At 43.0% G+C, this 19,150-nt stretch overlaps 1 protein-coding gene across 1 annotated transcript in view; it reads right to left on the bottom strand.

Moving 5' to 3' along the window:
• Nucleotides 1–18,824, bottom strand: part of ciita (class II, major histocompatibility complex, transactivator) — a 55,199-nt gene extending 36,375 nt beyond the window's left edge. The window contains exon 1 of the mRNA XM_052021743.1: nt 18,748–18,824. The gene's annotated coding sequence lies outside the window, so the exon portion shown is untranslated. The remainder of the gene's footprint in view (nt 1–18,747) is intronic.
• Between the last annotated feature and the right edge of the window lie 326 nt (nt 18,825–19,150).

The raw sequence follows: 19,150 nt of genomic DNA, 5'->3' as shown, positions 1-19,150 counted from the left end.
AAACTAGAACAACCAGAGAGAAAGTGTAAACAGATCAGTGAGGCAGAAGCACTAACAGGTGTGCCACTATGCCCGGCCATGTGGAGGTGTAGTGAACAATGGGGGTGGGTGGGGGGTAATAACAGACTGCAAGAGGACATAGCAAGGCTGGCAGATTGGAAGGACAAGTGGCAGACGAGATGCAAGCAGAGCGGTGTGAGGTGCTGCATAATGGACAGAGCAAGATGACACAGACTGAATGGCACAGTTCTACACAGTGTGCAGGAACACTAGGACCTGGAAGCAAATGTGCATAAATCTTTGAAATTGTATGAAAGTCTCAAGGTGGGTCATCTGACTTCCATCTGTCCTTCAACAGTTTAATGACCTACGCTTTGAAAATTTGAAGTTACATTCCACAAGAACCTTCAAAAGGTCATTTAGTGAGGAAAACTAATTATCAGTGTTGGGGAAGGGGGAAAGCTGGAGTGCAGCCAGCATAGGCATGGAGGCTCCTCTGCTGCAGGATTCCATGACGTCCAGTGTGGCCTAGATAAAGTTTTTATTGGGCCAAACAACCGATGGGAGAAAGAATTAGATGGGAGAAAGAATTACAAAGAATCTTTTTGTTAATAATTTATGATACTAATAAGTTTTTAGCAATTAGGGTGGCATAGTAACACAGCTAGTGGAACTGCTGCCTCACAGCGCCAGTGATCTGGTTTCAATCCTGACCTCCAGTTCTGTGTGGAGTTTGCACGTTCTCTCTGTGACTATGTGGGATTCCTCCAGGTGCTCCTGTCTTCTCGCACACTCCATGGATGGATGGTTGATAGGTGAATTGGCTATTCGAAATTGTTCCTACTGTGTGGGTGTATGGTGGAATGGGGGGTAGTAATGGGAATGTGGGGAGAATAAAAAATGGAATTAGTGTTGGATTAGTTTGGTTGGATAAATGATGACCTGCATGTACTCGGTGTGCAGAAGGGCCTTTTTCTGTACAGTATGACCCAATGACTCTAATATATGATATTAACTTGTATGGGATACACCCACAGGCAGCATTGGAGCTTTGATCATGTAAGCGCAGACAAAAATTCATGGGTGAAAGGTATGAATAATTTCTTGTGTAACCACATAGAATAGAAAATTTCTTTTCAAGACCACAGTGAAACCATTTTAACATACTTTCTTGCTTCTCTTAAGGAAGTGTATTGGTATTGGTATTGGTTTATTATTGTCACTTGTACCAAGATACAGTGAAAAACTTGTCTTGCATACCATTTGTACAGATCTAGTATAGAATTTTTATATTAGAAAGAGAGAGAGAAAGAGAGAGAGAGAGAGAGGGAGGGAGAGTCATATACTGTGTAAAACTTTAAGACCAGTTTACAATTACAGAAGACACAACTGGATCATAATTTTGGAAGGGAGTTACTTCATAATCAAAGGTAATCAAATTTAAAGAGTCACCCACGTTGTTCTAGATCTGAAGTCAAATCCAGGTCAGTCCAAGTGTGGGTAACAGATTTTCTGCCCTGAAGGGCAATACTGAATAACTAAGCTACTGTACTTCTCCGATAGCTCTTTTCCTCATTCTGTCCAACTGTGTTCCGTAACCAATTAATTACTGTTTGAAATGTGGCTATTCTTAATTTATGGCAAACATTGCAGCCAATTTCCACATAAAAATGTTTTAAAAATAATGAATGCTCAACAGTTTTATTGATGTGTTAATTGAGTCAGGAACATTGGTCAAGATACCAGGAGTATCGCAGAAATTCTGTGGAGGCCATTCAACCCATCATGTCTGTGCAAGCTGAAAAGGAACTACCCAATCTAATGCCACCTTCCCTGAGCATTTTTTTAAAAATGTGGTCAGGGTTTCTGCCTCCACCACTCTTTCAATAAACAAATTCCAGACCCCTAACCCACTGGGTGAAAATAATTTTCTTCACTTCCCCCCTGTAGCTTCGATGAGTTTTCTTAAATCTGTGCCGTTGGTTCTTGACCCCTCAGGTAAGATCTTCTATCCAGCCCCCTCAGAATTTTATACAGCTCAATTGAATCTCCCCTCAGCCTCCTCTATTCCAAGGAAAACAATATCAGCCTATCCGTTATTACCTCATAACTAAAATTGGTCATCCTGGTATATGTCCTCTGCACCCTCTCCAATGCAGTCACAACTTTCCTCTAATGCGGTGATCATAAAACTATGGCCTAACAAGCAATAAATACAATTCTAGATTAATCATCCTGCTCTTGTATTTTATGTCTCAGCTAATAAAGCAAAGCATCCAAATGCTTTTTTTAACCTGCCCCTCTACTTTAAGTATATGTGGACATGTACCTTGGGGTCCTTCACTCCCTATGCTTTTTATCCTCCCATTTTTTTTTTCACATTCGTCTCCCCCTTCAAATCCATTACTGCACACTTTCCTGGATTAACTTCCATTTGCCACTTTTCTTTCCAACTATCCAGACCTTAACATTCTCTTGGTCAAAGACTTTTGACTTCCTCAACAACCATGAGGCCAATTTTTTGCATTGTCTATAAACCTCTTCATCATATACCCATATGTAAGTCTAAATTATTAAAAATATACAACAAAAGCAAGGGTCTGAGTGTGAACCCTTGTGAAACCCTGCTGATAATGGTGTTACTGTACAAAAACCCCTGTCAACCATTATCCTCTTTTTAATGCCACTGAGCCCATCTTGGATCCAATTTATCCACTTCCTTTGATTCTTATGAGCTTTCACTTCATTGGCTAGCCTGCACGTGGCACCTCTTCAAAAGCTTTGCAAGGTTCCCTGTAGACAACATTAAACACATCCTTGTTATCTCCTCAAAATACCCAATCTTGTTAGTCAAACGTGAACTTCCTTCAACAAATCCATGTTGGCTGCCTCTGAACAATCAATTTCTTTATAGATGAAGGTGCATACTGTCCTTCAGAGTTGATTGCAGTAATTGACCCACCACTGAAGTTAAACTAACTGACCTGTACTTACTTGGTTTATCCCTTCCTCCCTTTTACATACAGTAAATTAATTATCCTCGAATCCTCTGGCACCATTCCTGTAACCAGGGAGGATTGAAACACAATGGTCAGAGCCTCTGCAGTTTCCTCTCTTGCTTCTTTGTGTTGCCAGGATATACTTCATCTATAACTGGCAAGTTTCCCACTTTCAAACGTGCTAAACCCTCAAAACTCCATTTTCTACTATGCTTATCTAATATTTCACACTCTTGCTGCACGACAACATTAGTATCATCCCTCTTTTAGAACACACAGGAATAGGCCCTTCAGCCCACGATGTCTGTGCCGAGCATGATGCCAAATTTATCCCTTCTGCCTGCACATGATCCATATCCCTCCACTCCCTGCATATTCATGCGCCTATCTAAGAGCATCTTGAACGCCACTGTCGTATCTGTACTATTTGTAAAGACAGCTGCTAGATATTCATTCAGAATCCAATCTGTATTCGCTGACTTCACACAAAAGTAACTTTTCACATCTCTAAAAGGCCTTACCCTCTCTCTGCTTTCCTAATACTCTTATTAATTTAATGACATAAGAAATTGGAACAGGAGTAGGCTATCTGGCCCTTGAGCCTACTGCACCTTCATCAAGATCATTGTTGAGCCTTGTCCTCAGTGCCATGTTCCCATGCCTACATTCCCTCAATTCCTTTCATATCTAGAAATTTATCAGTCTCTGTTTTGAATGAATTCACAGAAGAACCTTCACAGCCCTCTGGGAGAGAGAATTCCAAAGATTTGCCATCTTCTGGGTGAAGAGATTTCTCTTTTTCTCAATTCTAAATGGTCCATCCCTTATTCTAAGACAACAAACCCTAGTTATAGATGTCTCAACAAGAGAAACATCATCCCTGCATCCAGCCTGTTGAAATGGAAGGAGAGTTTCTGCCTCCAACACCAAAGCTCCACATTTACTTGTGTGAATTCGCAACCCCATGCCCAAGTCCCTGCCATTAGGAGATAAAGAACCTAGTAGTGTGGTGTCAAGGAGTTAAAGATCTTACTAGCATGGTGTCAATGACAACAACCTTTCCCTCAATGTCAGGAAAACAAAACAGCTGGTTGTTGACTTCAGGAAGAGGAGTGGTGCTCACATTCCTTTTACATCAGTGGCACCTTTGATCTGAAGAAATTAAAAATCTACAAAACAGATAGCTGGAACAAGTCAAGGACAGTGGACAAGTAGGCACAACAAATATCTTTGCTTTTGCCATGTGGTGGAAGAAATGGAGGCTGCCATTTTGTGACCACCATTTTCTGAATGGTGGTTTTCCGAACTAACTCTTACTGAATCAAAGTAGTTGAAAGGGGACGTAATGAAGGCCCTACCGATAATCTGCTAAATTAAAGATCGTTTCCAAATAAGAAGTTACTTGTGGGATGCTCTTTGATAAGGCAGAAGAATCAACACAGGTTTATAAGAAGAATAGTCTGTGTCTGTGAACTGAAATCACCCGAGCCCACTGTCTGACTTGAACTGGATGCAACTGGTTTGAAGTGGCCTGAAGAGCAAAGGAATGACATCAGAGGCAAGTCCTTATTTGGGAGAAGAGCACCGAGGTAATGCTATCCATGGTCTTGGGCCAGAGCCAATGGAAGGTGGACACAGGCTAGCCCGATAAATCAGAACCAATGGAATCGAAGTATAACAGTGCAGAATTAATAAAGGAAAAAAGAATAAAAATGAAGGGTTTCAGAAGTAAAGCAGCAAGAACTCCGGAGACTAACAATCGCAAGGAAGAACTCTATGCCAGTGGCAGGGAGAAGAAGCATCAATCATTTGGCCAACGAGAGATCCCCTATTTCGGTGTTGTAAACAGGAGAAGTAGTTTGGGTGAGGACTGGTACTAAATGATAAATAGCATTCAGGAATTGTTGGCCCGGGGTCAACGTAACTCACGTGGATATATCCATTGATATAATAAAGTTGATATAATAGCGTTGCGAGTAGTTTGAACGAATTAGGATTTGTGTGGTCATTTATCTAACCTAACTTAGTTAACCAAGGTGAGGGTCAACATATGAGAGATTCTGCAGATGCTGGAATCTGGAGCAACAAACACAAAATGCCGGAGGAACTCAGCAGGTCAACATATTTGGCATCCCTTACGTGGGCTTGAAAGAAAAGAAGGTTCTGGGACCCTGTTTCGAGTTGAACCAGCACATAGGTTAGGAGGTTAGGATATCAAAATGGGAAATGATCTATGCAGTTCCCTACGCAATGAAGAGTTGGAGAGAGAGAGGAAAGAATATGAAATGCTGCGGAAGCAGGGGCAGGCGTATTTGATGCACACGAGTCAGTTTCAGGTTCAATGTGAACGTGCAACAAGGGAGACAGAGAAAAGTGACGAGGAGTGTAAAAAGGCGAATATGGAAGTAGAGAAATGGAAAAGTCTGTGCCAGGATGTATGGACGGCAGAAGTCGGCACTAGGTAAGAAGAGAAGCAGCGTTGATCATACCAAGTGTTTAAAAAAGATCGAGAAGCTGCTAGGTCACCTCTCAGCTCAGAGAGGAGTGATATGTGCACTTGGGGCAAGGACTATCGATGATGATGATGCAGATTGGGTGACTTGGTGGACGAGGTGATACACTACAATATTGAGGATGATTGGGGTTATAGGCTGCCTCCCTCTGAGCCTTCAGCTCCCGGCCCCAATGGCACCTGTGATAATGGAGAGAGTTCAGGAGACACTGCAGCCAGGGGGACTGGTTGTGACACTCCTTTTGACATGGCCCAATGAAGTGCTATAGCTGCAAATATACCCAAGTATAGGCTGGGGGAGGATCCTAGAGAACTTTGTCAGCACATTCGGCAGCACAGGGTCACAAACCCTTCCATGTCCAAATTCATTGCTGCATTCAGCCCTGCTGGAGGAGCTGGCACAAGGCCAGGAGACCCTGGTTGATTTACGGGAGGCGATATTGGAAGCTGCAGGGATTAATCGAGGCTCTGCATAAAGGCAGCACCCCTCTGCATTTGCGACAAGATTGTGGCTGGTTTTCTCGAGTGTTTATGGTCCTATGCTGGATAGATGGAATTTGACTCAACAGAGTAGTAACTGGCTTAGGACCCTGGTGTCCCACAGTGCTGAGGAGGCTAGGAAAGTGCACGACATGTTTGATCCCATGGATCCAACACATACTGAAGCATGGGTCCTCAGAAGGATGATAGTTGTATGGGAGAAAGGGGCTGAGGAGGAGAAAGGAAAACAAGGATCTAAAATGGCCCCTTTAAGGGAACAAGGTGTGCAGTAACAGAATGAGGGGAGACAGGGTGCCTATCAAGGTTTGCTGCTGTCATACTTGGCAGCACAACCCCTTAGAGGGGATGGCAGAGGGTGCGGTCGGAATCCCCATACTTCCCCTCCAATGAATACATGGAAATGTTTTAATTGCAGACATGAAGGTCATTTTGCGAGAAATTGCCAGCAACCCAGACAGGTTCGGAATAGTCAGAATTTAACAGCCATTTCATTGCCCCTGGAAGGTCCACCATGTTGCCTACAATGTCATGTCCAGGTTGTAGAAGAGGCACCATGACTGTATCCAGAGTTACCTACAGGGGGTCCCGGTTCGCAATGACAGTGTCAGGCGTCGGTTACATGGGTGCGCACTGCAAGGTGGGATGGTACTGGTAAACTCCTTGTAGAACATAGGGTAGGAGGCCACCCTATATTTCTTTGGGATACAGGAAACTCTCGAACCACCCTACACACATCCACATTTAAAGTACCGAGTTGGGAAATACAAGATACAATTCTTTTAACTGGATTTGCTGAACATTCACAAGTGGGGGACTTAACTACACCACTGAACATACAATTGGGGCAACTGAGTGTGCCCCACTCAGTTATGCTAATCCACCTGCCAGTCACTCAAGAACATATTTTGGGAAGTGATTTCATTAGGAAAGCAGGCTTGAGTTTTGATCCGATTAATTGTATGGTTTGTCAGTTCAATATCGTGGAGTGCAAGTGCCTACAGACATTCTGGTAGGACGATACAAGGAGAGAATATGTACAGTTGTAGAGATGTAGGTGAAAGCAGAGGACAATGACAGAGGACTTATGGGCCAGACAAATTATTTCAGATTGCCAGGCAGTATTTTCTGAGCATAAGCACGACTGTGGCAGGATCCAAGGAAAGGTGTACGTGCAAGGCCCTGATCCAAAATTCCAGAGGCAACTTGGATTTCCGAAACAGGCAGAGGCAGATGTAGAGAAAATTGTTCAGAGCTTGTTAGCACAGGGAGTTCTGCAAAAAATAGCATCTACGAATAACTTACCGATATGGCCAGTCAGGAATCCTGATGGAAGTTGGAGACTTAAAATAGACTATCAGGAACTGAATAAAGTTACCCCTTTAACTGCCTCTACTGTAGCCACAAGTCCCCAAACCATGATTAAGCAAAATATGGAAGTGCAGTGGTTCACTGTACTGGACATAAGCAATGAATTTTGGTCTATCCCTCTGGAAAGGGAGTGTCAATACAAATTTGCTTTCACTTGGAAGAGACAACAGTATACATGGACAGTTTTGCTGCAAGGGTTTCATAACCCGCCCTCCATTTTCCATCAATGGTTGGCAAATGGGCTGAAAACTTTTTCAGCTCCCCAGTGCCTAATTCAATATGTAGATGACTTGCTGTTTACAGAGACCCAGGAGGAGCATTACCAATTTTTGAAAGATCTACTGCAGCTGTTACAGAGGTTGGGTTTAAAAGTTAACCTAAAAAGGTTCAAATTATGAAACAGCGGGTCAGTTACTTGGGAGCAGTCATAATCCCTGGGAGACAAGAAATTAATAAACAATGCGTGGTTGCAGTGGCAAACCTACCCCTCGCCACTGATGTGAGAGGGCGGGGGCCGTTTCTGGGTTTGGTGGGGTATTGTAGGGACCATATAGATGGCTTTGCCACTAAGGTGTTCCCACTTATGGATCTCTTGAAGAAAGGTGTTCCGCGGAAATGGAAACCAGAACAGTACAAAAGTAGTATCAGATCTTAAAAGTAGTCTGGCAGAAGCACCTGCTCTTAAGGCCCCAAAACCTTTCTGAGGCATTTTCTTGGAGGTCGCTGCCACTAGTCACACATCTTCAGCTGCATTACTCCAGGAGATGCACAGCTGACTGGAGCCAGTGGCGTATGCATCTCCAATGCTTACTCCAGTAGAACAGGGATATACAACATATGAACGACATCTGCTAGCAATCTTTTGGGTAGTTAACTATGTTGCTTATATTGTAGGACTTAATCCGCTAAATATGTTAACAGAGCATACCCCAATTCAACCTTTGCTGGATGGGCGCATTAAGGATAGGACAGTCAGCGTCAAAATCAAATAGCTTGGTGGACATTGCTATTACAGGGTCATAATGTCATGGTTGAAAGAGTGAAGAGTACAAGCATGCTTGCTGACAATCTAATCTGTCAAGGAGAACCCCACGGGTGTCAGGTAACAATAGCATAGGAATGGAAGGGACCATTCATTCCCATTTTAAAATTGGGATAGGGGAATAAAGTCATGCAGATAAAAGGTTGGTCTGTCATCATCATCAGTTCAGGATGAAGAGAATTTACAGGATGTGGCATTTATGTAGAGGATGAGGAAGGAGCAGAGATAGAGAGTGCCACAATCAAGTACTTAAGACAATGACTGCACAAGTTGTTTTTTCAGCTGAGGGCTTGTTTTCTCCAGTTACAGCAGGCAGAGCAGCAGAGGAGAGGAACTGATGGGCTAAGTGTGTGGCAACTCAGCCAATAAAAGGAAGGTAGGGTAAAGCAGAACAGCTATTATGAGAGTGGGCCAGTGTAGAACTGGGAATCTTTGGCGAGGAGGCACAGGTGAGTAGCAGTTAAGAACAGGTAAAGTTTTAATAATAGTTAAATAAAAAGACACCAAATTACAACTAATTAAATAAAGTAGGGATGCAGGATCAGGTGATGTGTTGTATCTACATGATGTGGTAATTGATAGACACCATTGTGGTTTGTGGTGGCCACCTCTGCAGCAAGTGTTAGCTGCTCGAGGAGCTCAGGCTCAAAGTTGATGACCTGGAATCTGAACTTCAAACACTGTGATGCATCAGGGAGGGAGAGGGTAACCTGGATGCTGTGTTTCAGGAGGCAGCCACACCCATTAGATTATCTACGTCAAATTCAGTCTGTGGTCAGGGACAAGAGAGTGTGTCTGCAAGTGAGGCAGGTAGGGGGATCCAAGAGGTAGTGCTGGAGGAGCCTCAGCCCTTGAGCTTGTCCAACGGGTCTGAGATTCTTGCTCCCTGTGAGGAGGAGAGTGGGGCTGTAGGAAGGGTGAGCAACTGAACCGTGTCACAGTGGTTCAGGGAGCCATTCAAAAGGGGGAAGAGAAGAGAAATGTAGTTATAATTGGGGATAGTATAGTCAGGGGAATAGACACAATTCTCTGTTGCAAGGATTGAGAGTCCCTGCCTGGTGCCTGGGTTCGGGACATCTCATCTGACCTGCAGAGGAATTTGGAATGGGAGGGGAAAGATCCAGTGGTCATGGTCCATGTGGATACCAACGACGTAGGTGAAACAAGGAAAGAGGTTCTGCTGAGGGAACTTGAGCAACTAGGGACTAAATTAAAAAGCAGAACCAAAAAGGTAATAGTCTCTGGATTTCTACCTGAGCCACGTGCAAATAGGCACAGCATCAATAAGATCAGAGAGTTAAATGTGTAGCTCAAAGATTGGTGTGGGAGAAGTGGGTTTGAATTAGTGGGATATTGGCATCAGTACTGGGGAAGGAGGGAGCTGTTCCCATGGGACAGGCTCCACCTGAACCATGCTGGGACCAGGGTCCTGGTGAATCGCATAACTAGGGTTGTGGATAGGGCTTTAAACTAAATAGTAGGAGGGTGGGTTCAACAGATGGAAAAAGTATGGATAAAGTAAAAGGGAAGGAGAGTGCAGGAGAGGGTATTGAAGTCTCCAGAATAAAGAATAAGACAAAAAGTTTAGAAAGGGATAAGAGTTTAACTTCAGGCAACATGCAGACAAATTTGAGAAGAAGGGTGGTGAATGCAGGACTGAAGATGTTATACTGGAACATAAAAGCAAGGATGTAATGCTGAGGCTTTATAAGGTGTTGGTCAGACCACATTTGGAGTACTGTGAGCAGTTTTGGGCCCATATCCAAGGAAGGATTTGCTGGTGTTGGAGAGGGTCCAGAGGATGTTTTCGTGAATGATCCAGGGTTTGAAAGGGTTAATGTATAAGGAGCATTTGATGGCTCTGGGCCTGTACTCACTGGAGTTTAGAAGGATGAGGGGGGATCTCATTGAAACCTACCGAATATTGATCGGCTTGGATAGAGTGGATGTGGAGAGGATGTTTCCAGTAGTGGGACAGTCTAGGACCAGAGGGCACAGCCTCAGAATAGAAGGATGTCCCTTTTGAACAGAGATGAGGAGGAATTTGTTTAGTCAGAGGGTGGTGAATCTGTGGAATTCATCACCACAGACAGCTGTGGAGGCCAAGTCATTGGGTATATTTAAAGCGGAGGTTGATAGGTTCTTGATTAGTAAGGGCATCAAAAGGTTACAGGTAGAAGGCAGGAGAATGGGGTTGAGAGGGAAAAATAAATCAGCCAAGGTTGAATGGTGGAGCAGACTCGATGGGCCAAATGGCCTAATTCTGCTCCTATGTCTTATGGTCTAACAAGCGGCAAAGCTTGCTGCTATAGCTTTTGTTGTTAACCATCCAGACAGATATCCTTCAGAGGTGATAATACTGATAGGAAGTATGTTTGTAATAGTTTGACTGAATATCTACCATTATGGGAAGCCAGAGGTTACGTTTCAACAGACAGTAAACCTTTACAATCAGCACCCTTGATGAACTATATATTTGGGGAGGCAAGAGGAAACACTTATGGAATAACAAAGGTGAAGCCTCACCTAAAAACATTCCCAGAAGGGAACAGAAAGGCAGATGAGTGAGCCAAACTAGGAGCGAGATCTGGGAAAGAATGGAGTCTGGATATAAAGGGGATGATGACACAGACACCAACAAAGAGTATACATATCCACTTAGTCCAGGTGTAGAAACAGGATCAGGAATTAGCAAAGGTACAGAGGGGAGAGAAACCTGAAGAATATGGGAAATATCTAGAAATACAGGTACAGGATGGGATTGTACTTTATAATGATGGATTTATGGTGCTGGAAGGTGAAAGGAATCAGATGATGTATTGGTACCATGACATTTATGGCATCAAGGAGCAGACAGAACTATGGAACTGTTGAAGAAATGTGTGTTGGCAAGAACGCAGGGAGATGTAGAACATTATTGTCAGAGATGTTTGATTTGTGCCCAGTATAATCCAAATAGATTGGCTAGGAAAGCAGTTTTAAGACAAACATGCCCTATAGAAGGGCCATGGACTAACTTGCAGATTGGGACCTTTATACTCATCTCCCAGTGGATTGAAATATATCCTGGTGATAGTCAGTGCTTTCACCAAATGAAGTGAGGCACTCCCAACTAGAGTCAACACTGCTAAGGTTATAGCCAGAATTCTATTTGAGGTTTTTACCTGTTGGGGATTATCAAGGAGTCTAGAATCAGATCAAGGCTCTCATTTCACCACACAGGTGATACAAGATCTGATGAAACTGTTTGGTGTGAAACAGAAGTTCCAAATCCTTATCAACCCCAATCCAGTGGAATTGTTGAACGAATGAATAGGACTCTAAAGATGATGTTAGCAAAAATGGGTCACTGTTTTACTATATCATAATTCTTAACACTGTGGCTTCCTCTACTAAGTTTACATCTTTAAAGCTACTGACTGGAAGAGAAATAAGAAGGTTAGAATTCTTGGTCGGGCTGGATTTGTCTGATCCTGAGTATGATGGTATTTTAAAGGACAGATGGGTACAACAGTTGATCGACACCATTAAGGAAATCCATTATGTTGCAGCTCATGATATGGAAAGAAATAAACAGCAGAGTAAGGCTTATTTTGATGTGCAAACAAAACCTAGGGAGTTAGAAACAGGACAGAAGGTTATGATCACTATACATCAACCAGACCCCTTTACATCTCTGAGATTCATAGGGCCATGTGACATTATCGACAGAGTCAGTCGATCAGTATGTAGAGTTCAGATTGCTCCTGACAAATTGGGTTGATATCATATTAACCAACTTAAACCCTTTGGAGAAAGTCAATACCCTTTTGTAGCTGAGGTTCACAGAACACACTGTCAGTGGGATGCTCTGGACTAGGATGATAATGCTCTTAGTTTTGTTTTTCAGCCAATTGGAAGTGATGAGGACGAAGGAGCACGTGCCTCCCCATTCAGCTGGGCAGCTGCTTCCTTTTTGAGTCTGGAGATTAGAAAGGGGAAAGTTAAAGCTCAGCAACTGCTGCAATTGCCCAAGCGGCGGCAGAGACAGTGGGAAAGAAAGGCAGATGGGACACTGCGTTCCTCACCAGATCTTGTGGGGATAAAGCGGGAGATGGAAGAGTTGAACTTAGGAAATACACCAGAAATATCAGATGTTTAGATAAGTACAGAAACTGCTCTTGATGTTCTTTTCCAGGTATTCGAATGATTGGGGTTGGAATACTGTTGCTAAGTGGCCTGATAACAGTTCTCCTGAAGGTTGCATGTTGACCAACAGTGTACTACTGGCCAATCGAATAGTAACCTGGACAAATGCAAAGAATGAAGATTAGGATTGTTACGGATGAACTATTCATGGCATTCACAAAATAATTCATTTGGATTCCATCAGATATCATGGGAATAACAGACTGTGTGGAACGGAGAGATGAAATGGTTGTGCGACTTAATGAAGAAGTTAAATGAAATTTTGAAAAAGAAATAAGACTGAGGTCTGTTGATAATCAGGATCAGGTAATAGTAATATGGGGAAAGGATGGTGGTGTTAGGATAACAGTAGGGGGTCGTTCTTTATGGGTCCTGCTTCAGGTAGCTAAACACGTATCACTTGAATACAACTTCACTGTGAATGTAATGTTGGCGTAAATATGAATCAAAAAGAGAATAAAAAATTAGCATGTAGTCCTGACAACTCCATTCCAGTTACCTTGTTACCCGAGAGACCTTCACCTGTCCCTAGTCCAACAATAGGGTCGACAACTGATACCACAACTATACCAGTCCTTTGTTGTGTAATGAGGTCCAGAAAGATACAAAGAGACAGATTACTCAACCCTATTGTGAAACCACCCATTCGCCTCAGTATACAATGTATTTTCCTCAGTTTCTTACGATGGCAACTTAAACAACTTAAATGCTTGCATGCTAAGTGCCATTCCAAATTTTTTAATAATTATTATATTTTGACATTATTCAATAATTTTCAAGGGTCAACAGTGCTGAGGTTGAGAGGGTTGAGAGTTTTAAGTTCCTAGGAGTGAACATCACCAATAGTCTGTTCTGGTCCAAACACATAGACATCATGGGCAAGAAAGTGCACCAGTGCCTCTATTTCCTAAGGAGGCTAAAGAAATTTGGCATGTCCTCTTTGACCCTCTCCCATTTTTACAGATGCACCATAGAAACTATCCTATCCAGATGCATCATGGCTTGGAATGGCAACTGCTCTGCCCAAGACTGCAAGAAACTACACAGAGTTGCAGCAACCAGCCTCCCTTCCATGGACTCTGTCTACACTTCTCGCTACCTCAGTAAAGCAGCCAACATAATCAAAGACCCCACCCATTCAGAAGATTCTCTCTTCTCCCCTCTCCCATCAGTCAGAAGATACAAAAGCCTGAAAACACACCACTAGGCTCAAGAATAGCTTCTATCCAACTGCTATAAGACTATTGAACAGTCTCCTAGTACAATGAGAGGGATTCTTGACCCCACAATCTACCTCATTATTGTCTGCCTGCACTGCACTCTCTGTACCACTTAATTCTGCATTCTGTTACTGTTTTCCCTTGTACTACCTCAGTACTCTGATGAGATGAAATGATCTGTACGGATAGCATGCAAAACAAATCTTTTCACTATACCTCAGCACATGTGACCAATTTACTAGTTAGTTTTACCAATTTACCTATTACATGCTTTCTAGTATCTCTTGAGCAAATTAAGTCCTTCCTCTTCATTCTGGCTAGCACTTAATTATATTTCCTTTCATTTTCCAATAGTCCAAAGTAACTAAAAAGTAAATAAACAAAATCCAGCCACTTTTTCCAAATAACTACCTGCTCACTAAGGTCAATCACATTTTCCCTGAAAAGTGGTGACCAGAATTAATGATTTATACAATCTCACCGTGATCTCACTGATCTAATATGCTGTGTGTCAGACATTAAATGGAAGTGTCCCATTTGCATTTTTAACTGACTTGCTTAGCTGTTATGCTTCCTCCAGGGATTTGTAGACAAGAACAATTTGCTCTCCTCCACTGTTCTGTACTGCATATTTCCATGCTTTACTTAACCATCCCAGGGCCCATACTTTTCAAATAGAATTCCATTTGCCATATTTCTGCCCTTCCTTCTCCCTCTGACCCTTTCCACAAATAACTCCTGCTGTCTATAGCTTCTATCCTCACCAGCAACACACAGCCAAGGAAGTTAGTGCTGGATACCATGAAAAGCACAGTTCTGCAGATCACCACAGCCAAAAGCCTTCTGGTCATGAAAACACCTGTCAACCATGACACTTGGCACTTTGCCGCTGAGTTCATTTTGGATCCAACCCACGTTCCTTTATATCCCTTGGAGTTCTACTTTTTGATCAGAATGTCATGTGGGACTTTGTGAATGACCTTACCAAAATCCATGAATACATCAAAAGTGCTATGACCCTTGTTTTCTCCTCTGGAAAGTTAATCTATTTCCCCAACAAATCCACACTGAACTTCCCTTGAACCATTATTAAAGTCCATTCCTTCCCTTTTATTTTAACCAATGGTATGTTAAGTACAGAACAGTGGTGGAGAACAAATAGGTCTTGGTGTGGATGTCCACAAATCCCTTGATGCAGTAGGGTAGTTGGGTAAGATAGTTAAATACAAATGGGACCCTTTCATTTAATGTCTAAGGCTCAGCATATTAGACCAGTAAGGTCACAGTGAATTGTATGAAGCCCTCAGTGGTAGTCACCACATTTCAGGAAGAACGTGATGGGCCCTAGAGAGCATGTAGCAAAAATTCACAAGGGCCAGGGAAGTTTGGTTATTAGGAAATAAATGGCTAGGTTCTGATTATTTACTTTGGAATATAGAAAGATGAAAAGAAATGTAATTGAGGGCTGGCCAGAGTAAAGAGGAAAGGCATATTTTGCTTAGAAGATACTAGAAAGCACAGAAAAAAATTCACCCAAGTAATCGTGGAGTTTTCAAACTTGCTGCCTGATAGGGTGTTGGAGGCAGAAACCCTCCTTCCATTTAAAAAGTACCTGGATAAGTACTTGATTTGGGAGGCTACAGACCAGTGGCTGTGAAGTAAAATTAGTCTCTTTCTCTATGGCTCCTAGTTCCAGATACTCCCACATCACCAAACATCTACTTCATTAGCATGATGCTTGTGGCCAGGTACAACTGAACATGATGTTTCCTGTCTTCATCCAGGGGCATAATTTAACCAGGCATTTCAGTGTTCCACATTTATGATCCCTTAGTATCTTCCCTCTTTCAATTTTTGGACATAATATTGCTCTTTCTTAACTATAACATCTGCATCACCTGCCTCTTTTGAGAAGACAGGTAAGCTGTCTGTACAATATCTCTGTTTTCCACCCTCACAGTTGCCCTTTATGGGCTTTAGAATGAATAAAAAATGGTGATATCCAGACTATTGAATTTCAAAAGAACAAAAAGATTCACAATAGACAACTTAATTTTTGCAGCAGAGTGGCACAGCTAATAGAGTCGCTGTCTCAAAGCACCAGAAACTCTAGGTCCAATCCTGACCTTGGGTGCTGTCTGTGTGGAGTTTGCAGGTTCTCACTGTGACCACATGGACTTCCTCCAGGTGCTTCAGTTTCCTCCCACATCCCAAAGATATATTGATTGGTAGGTTAATTGGCCACTATATATTGCCCCTAGTCTGTAGCTGAGTGGTAAAATATGAGGGGAGTTGATTAGGACATGGTAAAAAATCAAAAATGGTATTAATGTAGGGTTAGTGTAAATGGGTGGCTGATGCTTGGTGCGGACTCAGTGGGACAAAGGGGCTGTTTCCATTCTGTGTTGAAAGCACAGAACAACCATTGCACATTACAGCCAATGAAGTTTTGTTGTAGGGTAGGAAAAGACACAACCAGATGTCACAAAGTTCAATGTGATAATGACCTGTCAATCTCTTTGAGTGATTTTTGATTCATGGATAAATATTGGCCAGGCTATTAGCCATCTTGGACCAGGATACTGAAGTCACACCATTACTGGGGTTGCTGAAAAGCAGAAGTAACTTTCTATCTATGAGAGCAGCAGCTTAATTAATTTCTTGTGCATGAAGTTATGGCCTTGGGATTGCATCTAATACTGCATTTATTAACAAAACAAAAACTGCTGGAAATACTCAGCAGGTCAGGCAGCATTGGTGGAAAGAAAAACAGGGTCAATGCTTTAAGGTGGAAGACCCTTCATCAAAAGCGGGAAAGAGAGAAAACAAGTTAGCACGGTAGTGTAGCAGTTAGCATAACGCTTTACAACGCCAGTGACCCAGGTTCAATTCCGGCTGCTGTCTGTAAGGAGTTTGTACGTTCTCCCCGTGTCTGCATGGGTTTCCTCCGGGTGCTCCGGTTTCCTCGCATGTTCCAAAGACAAGGGTTAGGAAGCTGTGGGCATGCTATGTTGGCGCTGGAAGCGTGGCGACACTTGCGGGCTGCCCCCAGAACACTCTACGCAAAAGATGCGTTTCACTGTGTGTTTCGATGTACATGTGATTAATAAAGAAATCTTATCTTATCTTTAATTTTCAATGGCGGGTGGGGGGGGGGGGTAAGCAATGGATAAGGCAAAGGGAATATTCCTGACAGCTGTGGGGATAAACTGTAGAGGTCATCCGGTTAATCCAGCTGGAGAAAAAGTGAACGAAGCTACAGACTGGGTGGCTACAGAGTTAGAACACAAACAAAGGAACATAAAATTTGCAAAATGCAGGTCTACAGGACATATCCCGCAGGCTGTGCTGTGCTAATAGAGTGGGAAAAACTGAGCCCCTATCACAAATACATGGCACAGTAGAAATGGCCTGTTCTGATACACACAGTGAAAGCTAGTTACCTAAAATTATGGAATTCGGTGCTTCACAACTTTTCCTCTTGCAATCCTTGCTGCATCCTCTGCAGGTTCCCTTTGTCCTAGTCATTGCCGCCACGCCTCTGCAACTTGAAACTAACTTGTATTTCGCTTTTTCGCAGTTCTGATGAAAGGTCTTCAGTCTGAAAAGTTAACTCTTTCTCATTCTACAGAGGCTGCCTGACCTGCTGCACTTATTAATGAGTTGCTTGAGCATACATGTTTAAAATAGACCAAAACCAATTCCATGCCAACACTGTTTTAATGCTGGCTCCGGCTACAAATTCAGTATAAACATCTCTCCATCTCTGCTGCCAATAACCATTTTCCACCGATGCAATTGAACTGGGAAGATGTTTTTTTTAGTTGCTGGGACGCAAAGGCAACACAGTAACTCCAAAAGACTACTGCGCTTAGAAATTCCCGGTTTGTTGGGAATGTTTCGCCAGATAAAGGCAGTACACCAGCGCAGTCAAACTTACTTTCAGTTTCCCGGAAAGCCTCCGATGTTTGCAGCAAATAGGTATCTAAAAATATTAGCCGACGTATCAATTTAAATCTTTTTGTTCATAGGACCACTTTTTTTTAATGTTTAAGTATTTTGTCACAATTCATCATTCATGTCGCCACGTGCAATCGAAATAAAAATATTAAGCAAGTGTGCAATTCTTGGCATTCGTTCAAGAAAGCTGCCGCTCTGGTGGTTGGTTTGCTAGTACTGATTTGCCTATGTAGGACACACGAATAAGCAGATATATAAAACTGGCCATATTCATTATAAACACACACACACGTGCCCGCTAACACCCCTGGTTTCAAACCATCAAATTTCATTAAAAATCTTCCTTGATTTGCTTTTTGAATGTTATTACAGCTTCCTGTAAATTCTCAATGCCATCGCTACACCCGTCCCGAGAAGCCACTACTTTAGTTGTGCAGCAAAGCCACCGCCTTGTTTGCTGCAGGTGACCATTGATCCCCGACTGTTGTCCCACGCTGAACCGCCAAGGAAAGCGACCGAACGCCCAGAAGAACGCTGGCTTCCCTCCAAAGCAGGTTCATCGCCGGCAACAGCATCTGTATCGGCTCAGCCTAAACTTTTTTAAGATGCCTCATACTGTTTAAAAACAACACTCAAGTAAAACACAGTGCGAAGCTGATTGTGTATCAGCGCGCACATGGAATTAACAGGAGCGGTGAATGCTATGCTACACATCAGGTTAAACATACAGTTTAAGATTTCTCTGGGGAAAAAAAAACAATAAACAGCGACCAGCATGTGCAATCTGGCTACTGTCGCTTTTCTCTAAGGTGCCCAGTTACTTCCCCATGTCTCAGATTTAACAAACTAAAACCCTCAATAAATAGAAGCGAAAGCAGCAGAGAGACGGTGGAGTGCGCGCACACTCCCGTCTCACATTCACAGCAATCGAGGCAACAACGTGGGGATTTAACCTACCGAAGGGACGACGATCGCCTCGACCATCCACCGCCTTCTCACCTTCAGCTTTCCCCGCTACCTCCCGCCTTACCCCCTTCCAGATCAGCACCAGGAACAGTTAGTGCAGGGGAACTCCCGGCCACGCAGGCGCACTGCGCCTTGCACAGCTTGATCACAAACTTGCCTGAAAGTTGACATGAGTTGTGAAGACACATGATTGTGGAGACTCAAGAGACGGCAGGTGCAACAAACAAGCTGCAGGGGGAACTCAGCAGCATCTGCGGAGGCGAAGATGGTCGACATTGACAATGAGAAGGGACTCTTCGCCACTTCTCCAGTTAGTTATTTATTTTGTTGTATTTTCCAAATAATTAATGGCATTGGGTGTGATTCCTACATTTCAGCGATGCCTACTACACGT

This window comes from Pristis pectinata, chromosome 8, assembly GCF_009764475.1.
Source record: "Pristis pectinata isolate sPriPec2 chromosome 8, sPriPec2.1.pri, whole genome shotgun sequence".
NCBI lineage: Eukaryota > Metazoa > Chordata > Chondrichthyes > Rhinopristiformes > Pristidae > Pristis > Pristis pectinata.
Note: the sequence above shows the minus strand (reverse complement) of the source record. Positions and strands in the feature narration are given on the sequence as shown.